A 7,801-nucleotide genomic window follows, 5' to 3' on the forward strand; every position below is an offset into this window, starting at 1 on the left:
CTCCTATAAAGCCGTGTGTGTGTGCGTGCGTGTGTTTGGTGGGGAGAGGAAGAGGGTGATTCAGTCTAGACTGCAGGTGAGCTGGGTTCGGGCTTTATTGTTGCTTTAGTACAATGAAGTCTTTAAATTCTTTAGTATGGTACTGCTACTGCCCTGTGCTTAATACGAGACATGGAACAACAGAATTTCTCTCAGTATTTTTGTCCTACCTCAGATTTCAGTAGCACCTGCATGACTCTGCTATGGAGGGAGTCTTTCTTTATGCCCTTCTGTTAATAGCAGACGTCTGTTCTTCGGTATTTGGGGTAAGACTTTCAGTGAGGAGAAAAAAGTTTCTTGGTTTTCCTGTCCCGGTTTCAGTCTTAGGGAGGTCCTATGTACCTAAATCTTAGGGATAGGACTTTTTTCAAAATTCTTGATTCTCTCCAATAGCAAACATCCTCTGCTTTTATTCTTGGTAGGGTCTGGAATACAACTGGGTTTCCTGTGTCTTCTCAGGGGCAGAGAAACACTGTCTGGTAGCAGTGCAGAGTCTTGGATAAGTGGATTTCTTGCCTATATTCCTCCCGTAACAGCAGCAGATAGCTTCTGCCAGCCGTCAGTGAAGTACGTAGGACAGGTGGATTTTGTGCCCTTCCTTCATTGGCAGATGGATTTTACTTGTGATAATATGAGTAATTTGTAGTGACAAATTGTTGTTGTTTTTTCATAAACTTGTGCGTACTCTCCCAAGAGTTCCTCAAAGTAAATACTAAGATTTGTGGGCTGATTTCAAACTTTTGGAAAAGCAAACAATTCATCCAGATCTTCCCCACAGCTGTCGACAACTAGATTGTCTTTGTAGAATAGTTACAGTTTATTTCATCTCTAGTTCTCATGGTTCTGGTTTATCTTAATCTTGCCCTATGCTACCAGGTGCAAAGAGTCTTAACCAACTTTTCACTTAAAAGGGGTGAAAATTACTCAAAGACGTATGAATGGATGGCACTATTCTTCATTTATGGACATCTGAAAGTTGAATTATATATTGGGTACATTTAAGTCAATACAAAAATAATCGATTTAATATTTTTGTAGTTTCAAAATTAGATTTGTGGAATAGGAAGAAGTAGGTAACATGGGAGATTTTTCGAAGTGTAGTGGTTGGTTGTTCTGGGGAAGTTAGGTAGATGAGGATAAAAAATTCTTCTGTGCTTCTTAGAAGGGCAAGGCAGTTCTTCTGTCATGAAGGAAGACACATTAAAAATTGCTTTACCACAGGCTCAACTCCACGTGATGCAGACAAATTCACATTTGCATATTTCTGGGGCAACCAAGGTTAAGATTTTTAAGATCATTTAATATTTTAACGGACACAATCTTGTTCTTTTTTATGGCTGCATAGTACTCCATAGTGTATACGTACCAAATTTTCTTTATCTACTCTACTGTTTTTAACTGATTTCCTTCTGAAAGGCAAACTGAGTCCAATGGTGCACTTGTATTCTGTTATCCTTTCTCACTCTCCATCATTTGTCTTTATAAGGATGTGCATTTTCCAAGGGTAGGCACGCACATAAGTAGCCAACAGCCAGGCCATTCCTCCAAGCCATCCCTGCTCTCCTCTTCCCGAATTACTCCAAATTTTTGTATTCTCACAACCTTGTAACTGTCTCATTGAACATATCACACTTCATTACATTTTTTAAAACATTTTTACATCTCCAATCTAAGCTCGATGGCAGAGACCATGCCCTATTCTTTTTTACTGACAAAGCCTAGCATAGTGGTTTCTCAAGAAATGTTTGATTTACTTAAGCATGTATAGAGGGCATTATCTGTTGGAGGTAGTAGTGTAGGGGTTAAGAAATCACAGATTTCTTGGGCACTCTACTATCAGTTCCGGATCTTTCATTTACTGTGTTTCCTTTTCTAAATCTGATATGTAAAATAGCAATTTGTTACCTGCAGAGCAAAGAGTTAGAGCAGTTGCCATATAACCCATTTCTACTCCTGACTGTGAGAGAAACACACCCAGAGAAACAAGAGAAGCCTGGCCATCCAGTTCCATCTCCTTAGAAACAAGGTATTTGAGGTTGGGCATGGTCGCTCATGCCTGTAATTCCTGTACTTTGGGAGGTCGAGGCAGGCGGATCACCTGTGGTCAGAAGTTCAAGACCAGCCTGGCCAACATGGTGAAACCCTGTCTCTACTAAAAATACAAAAATTGGCTGGGCGTGGTGGTGCGCACCTGTAATCCCAGCTACTCAGGAGGCTGAGGCAGGGGAATTGCTTGAACCTGGGAGACGGAGGTTGCAGTGAGCTGAGATCACACCACTGCACTCCAGCCTGGGTGGGTGACAGAGCAAGAGTGTCTCAGAAAAAAAAAAAAAAAGGAAACAAGGTATTTGATGTTTCAATCAGTTTGGGCTGCTGTCATAGATGACCACAGACTGGGCGGCTTAAGCGACAAACTTTATCTTTCAGTTTTGGAAGCTAGGAAGTCCAAAATCTAGGCATAGGAAGATTCAGTGTCTGTGAGGGCCTCTTTCTGACTCATAGATGGCTATCTTTTTGCTGTGTCTTTGGATGGCAGAAAGAGGGCGAGAGCGCTCTCTGGGGTGTCTTTTATAAGAGCACTAATCCTATTTATGTGGGTTCCACCTTCATGACTTAATTATTTCTCAATTAATAGCAGCCCAGACTGACGGAAACATCTAGACACCTTGTTCCAAAGACTCCACTTCCTAATGCGATCAAATTGAAGTTTAGATTTTCAATGTATACATTTGCGGGAACACAAAAACTTTTATTCCGTATCTCCAGACCTGCAGGCAAATAGACTAGTGATACTTGCTAAGAGGGAGATCTTTTGTCTATGACGTGCATTGAGCAGAATGTCTCTGGTTTAGGGCTGCTTAGGTAAAGTATCTTATATACAATCTATACATTTATGAGGCATAACTCATAACTCGTAACTCATGAATAATGTTGCACAAGTTGCAAAAACACTCTGGGTTAAAATGAAGATGTTTCATAGCTTAAATTCTCCCTACAATATGAGGTGACCTGCAAACTTCATTAGAGAACTCACTTATTACTCTGCGCCTGAAAGTGTAGACCACTATGAAAAAGAAAGAGCCAGGACATGTGGGATGTCTCGTACCTGTCACTGCTTTGCTTGCACCTTGATTGCTTGTATCCGTGAAATTATTAATAAAGTTTGACATTGGATAAGTTCTTTGAGTCACATGATTCTGATTCAATAGTAGGACCTTTTATGTCAGCTCACTACCTAGTGGAATTCTTGTGAGGATTGACTTATTTCATGCAGATCAAGTTCTTAGTACAATACCTGGCACATATTAAGTGCTTACAGGTTTGCTATTATTATGGGCACTCATTAGTAAGAATAGTAGTAATAGTATAGGTAGTAGTAGTTGCAGCCGTAGTAGCAATGGCAATAGGCATGGGCTGAAATGACTGCTGGTTCTTTATACTGTACACACATATACAGCTATTCTATAGCAGCAACGGTAGCTGCTAGCTGTAACTCAATGTTTATCAGCTCAAAGCTATACCTCAGCATCATTTAGTGGCTCAATTATTATTTATTACAAGCTTATGGTTTGTCAGACACTGTTCTAAGCTCTTGAGGCCACATACTGGAGGGGAAAAAATGAAAATTTAAAAATGAGCATATAATATACCTTTTCAGGTAGTGATAGGTGATATGAAGAAAATAATGCATAGCAAAGATATAGAAGATGAGGGGAGAGTTTGGAGCTAGGGAGGGGCGTGATCTAAGCTGTGGGTGGAAATGATGGCTCTGATTGTATCTAATATTCCACCCTTAATATATATTTTCAAGTGTCTGTCTTACTATCCTGAATCCTTACCATATCTTATTATTTAACAGCCAGTAAAAGACCCAACAGTCACCCATTCTTCAGCTACAAGTTAAATCATGCTTCTATACGCCTTATTTCTAAGGTCTCACAATAACAGCATCTCAGGTCTTTTTTTGTTATTATTTTTGATACACATAGAGGAGGAACTTCTGAAGAAATGAAACATTACATACATACTTTCTGATGCATTCTATTTCTTTTCTTTCTTCTTTCTTTCTTTCTTTCTTTCTTTCTTTCTTTCTTTCTTTCTTTCTTTCTTTCTTTCTGTCTGTCTGTGTCACTCTGTCACCCAGGCTGGAGTACAGTGATGCGATCTCTGCTCTCTGCAACCTCCACCTCCTGGGTTCAAGCGATTCTCCCGTATCAGCCTCCTGAATAGCTAGGATTACAGGTGTGCACCACCACATCTGGTTAACTTTTGTATTTTTAGTAGAGATGCGGTTTTACCATTTTGACCAGGCTGGTCTCGAACTCCTGACTCCAGGGGATCCGCCTGCCTCGGCCTCCCAAAGTGCTGGGATTACAGTCGTGAACCATTGCGCCTGACCTGATGCATTTTATTTCGAAGGCTCATTGATTCGAAGGTTCAGGTTCATTCTGTGGAGTCTTTCATCAGTTTCTTTTCCAGTTATACGATCCAGGCTTCCTGCATCACAATCGCACTGTCTCACTAGGCTGGCATTATCTGTTTTAACAGTCTTCTTTCTTGGAGTGATCCTCTTTAGGTAAAAACTAAGTCATTTCAGTTGATTTTAATCTCTCTCTCTTTATTGTTTCAGATTTTAGATTCAGGAGTACATGTGCTTGTTTGTTACACGGGTATTACATGAGTAATGGTGGGTGTTGGGCTTCTAGTGTATCCATCCCCCAAATATTGGACATTGTACCCAGTAGGTAGGTTTTCAACCCTCACTCTCCTCCCACCCTCCTCTGTGTGGAGTTCCCAGAGTCTATTTTCCCCATCTTTTTGTCCATGTGTACCATTTATTTAGCTCCCACTTATAAGTGGGGACATGAGATATTTGATTTTCTGCTTCTGTGTAGTTTATACTAGAAACATTGATTAGCTATTCACCCAGTGCTAGGTACAGTGCTAGACAACAGACTCCCTAGGAGATCATGGGGCACACGGGCCCCAAATTATAGTCCCAAATAATACAAGATAGTAGTTTCTGTAACTGAGATTTGTGCAAAGTGCTATGGGAGCCCAGAGGAGTGGGCTGTTAACCAGGCTGGGGAATAGCAGAAGCCCTGAAGGAAGTAATTATGCTCAGGCTGCAGGACAACCACTGCTCTCTTGAAAGTGGAGACAGAGCTATTATGTTCTCCACTGTCAGAGGTGAAGTGATTAGGTTTCTATGGGTGGGGAAGCTAGTCATCTGCTTGCTTCTCATCTATCCTAGTTTTCTATACCCATGTGAACTTTTAACATGGCTGTAAAGATATGGTTAGAGAAAAGCTCTATACAATATTGTGCTCAGTGCAATAATGGGATTAATCCTTGCTTGTATTTGGACCTGAAGAAACAAAGTAAAATGCCTAATCTTTGATTGTATCTTTGCTTTTCATAATCCTCTCTTGTTTCTGTGGAAACAGTTGTAGAGCAGTGTTTTTGGAGATGCATATTGAAAACAGACATTTAACACTTTAAGACAGTGTTTCCCAAACTTATTTGATCTTGTACCTATTTTTTTGGCCTAACTGATTAACATCCACAGCACCACTTGAGGAGTGCTGATCTGGAGTAATAAACAGACTTTTCTCTTTGGGATTGGGACACTTCCTTTTGTGTGTCTATGTCTGCGTGTATCCAGGTGCACATACTGAGTAGCGATGGTTCGGTGTGTGCTTCGTTGCTTTAGTGGGTGTGTGCATGTGGGTCCAAGCATCAATCTTTTATCACTAGAGGCCATATACTTAGGTGTGCAAACATGTCAAGACAGACGTGCTCATTCACACTGGTGACTGTGTGTATGCACATGTGCATGTAGCATGTACATGTGGCCGTTTTTGCAACTACCACAGCATGTTTACCAAAGATTCCAGGAACCAATACGTGATAGGAGCTAAATATGCACTTTGATAAATGAACCTTGAAGACTCCATTTTCCTATGAAATGGAAAACTTCTTTTTGAGAAACAGTTCAATTCAAGGTTCTTGGAAATAGCTAATAAGTTATTGGTAAGTTTAGGGTTACAAAATTTATCTCTGAAGGTTTACCAGTTCCTGAAGTTATTTCTTTTAAGAGGTATTTGTGCTGTTTTCCACAATGAGTATGGTTCATTTTTGTGTATTACGTATTTAATTCAGCAACAGATATTATTGGATACTATAGTAGTTATCTATTGTGAGATAATACATTATCCCCAAACTTAGTGGCTTAAACAACACACATTTATTATCTCATAGTTTTTATGGGTCAGGATTTGGCCACAGCTTACCTGTGTCTTCTGCTTCAAGAACTCTTACAAGGCTGCAGTCAAGGCGTCAGCAGGGCTGTGGTCTTATCTGAGTGCACAGCTGGAAGGATCTGCTTCTGAGCTTGAACGGTAATTCTTAGCAGGAACAGATTTCTCAGCTCAGAAGGTGGGTTGAGAGTCTCAGTTCCTCACAGGCGATTGGTGAGACCCCATCACTCTTTCTATGTTCTGTTCATGAGAAGCAAGTTACTAGGCCTAATCCCAACACACACACACGGGATTACACAAGGCATGATGACCAGGAGGTGGGGGTCACTGGAGGTCATTTTGGAATCTACCTAATTCTACAGATACTTACTCTGCTGGCTTCTGTAAATGCCTCATATAGCATAGTGTTCATCAAGAAAATGCACCTTAAAAAAAAAAAAATCAATTCTGGCTGGGTGTGGTGGCTCATGCCTGTAATCCCAGCACTTTGTGAGGCCAAGGTGGGTGAATCACGAGGTCAGGAGATGGAGACCATCCTGGTCAACATGGTGAAATCCTGTCTCTACTACAAATACAAAAATTAGCTAGGCGTGGTGGCGCGTGCCTGTAATCCCAGATATTTGGGAGTCTGAGGCAGAAGAATTACTTGAACCAGGGAGGTAGAAGTTGCAGTTAGCTAAGATGGCACCACTGGACTCCAGTCTGGCAACAGAGCAAGACTCAAAAAAAAAAAAAAAATCAATTCTTAAAAACATCTCCAATTTCTTCCATTTAACTACCACCACTCAGGCCTGGTCCTTTTGCCTTTTGTATCTGAACTTTGTCAGTGGCCCCCTAATTAGACTCCCTGACTTCAGCCTTGTCTTTCTTCTTGCTGACAAAATAATTTTCTTAAGACCTGCCCTTTTCAACCTTAAGTGGCTGCCTCTTTCTGAGTATGCACTGTTTTTCAACTTAAAAAAATCACGTACTCTTTGACAAATATAAAAATTGCATCTTTTCCTTTATTATGAATTGAAATTTCAAAATCAATATCATGAGAAAAAGAAATAAAAACAATGATCTTTTGCTCCAATTAAGCTGTTAAATTGAATTTCACTCATTTTGAGCATCAAGTCCCTGCTGTTTAGCCTGGTCTGCAAAGTCCACCACAATCTCCATCAGTCCTTCCTTCTTAATACAAGCCTTCCATTCCAGTCCACTGGTTTTTCATTATTTTGAGGATATGTTTTTGATATTTTGTGCTTTTGAACTTCTACTCCTTTATTGTAAAATATTTAAAGTTATACATAGAAATGGAAAAGAAAAACCCTCGTGTTAGTTCCATCTGATTAGGATGACTTTTTGGAGGTAATCTATGGTTAAAGGACACACAACGGATGGAGAAAAGATGCTCTGAAATGCACACAAAGGCTGTAGGTATTTAGAAATCTCCTTATTGCTTTATGCATAGAACGGGGTGAAACACGAGGGAAACCATTTTAAAACAATCTTTCCCTCAA

The sequence above is a fragment of the Macaca mulatta genome, chromosome 5, assembly GCF_049350105.2.
Source record: "Macaca mulatta isolate MMU2019108-1 chromosome 5, T2T-MMU8v2.0, whole genome shotgun sequence".
Lineage (NCBI taxonomy): Eukaryota > Metazoa > Chordata > Mammalia > Primates > Cercopithecidae > Macaca > Macaca mulatta.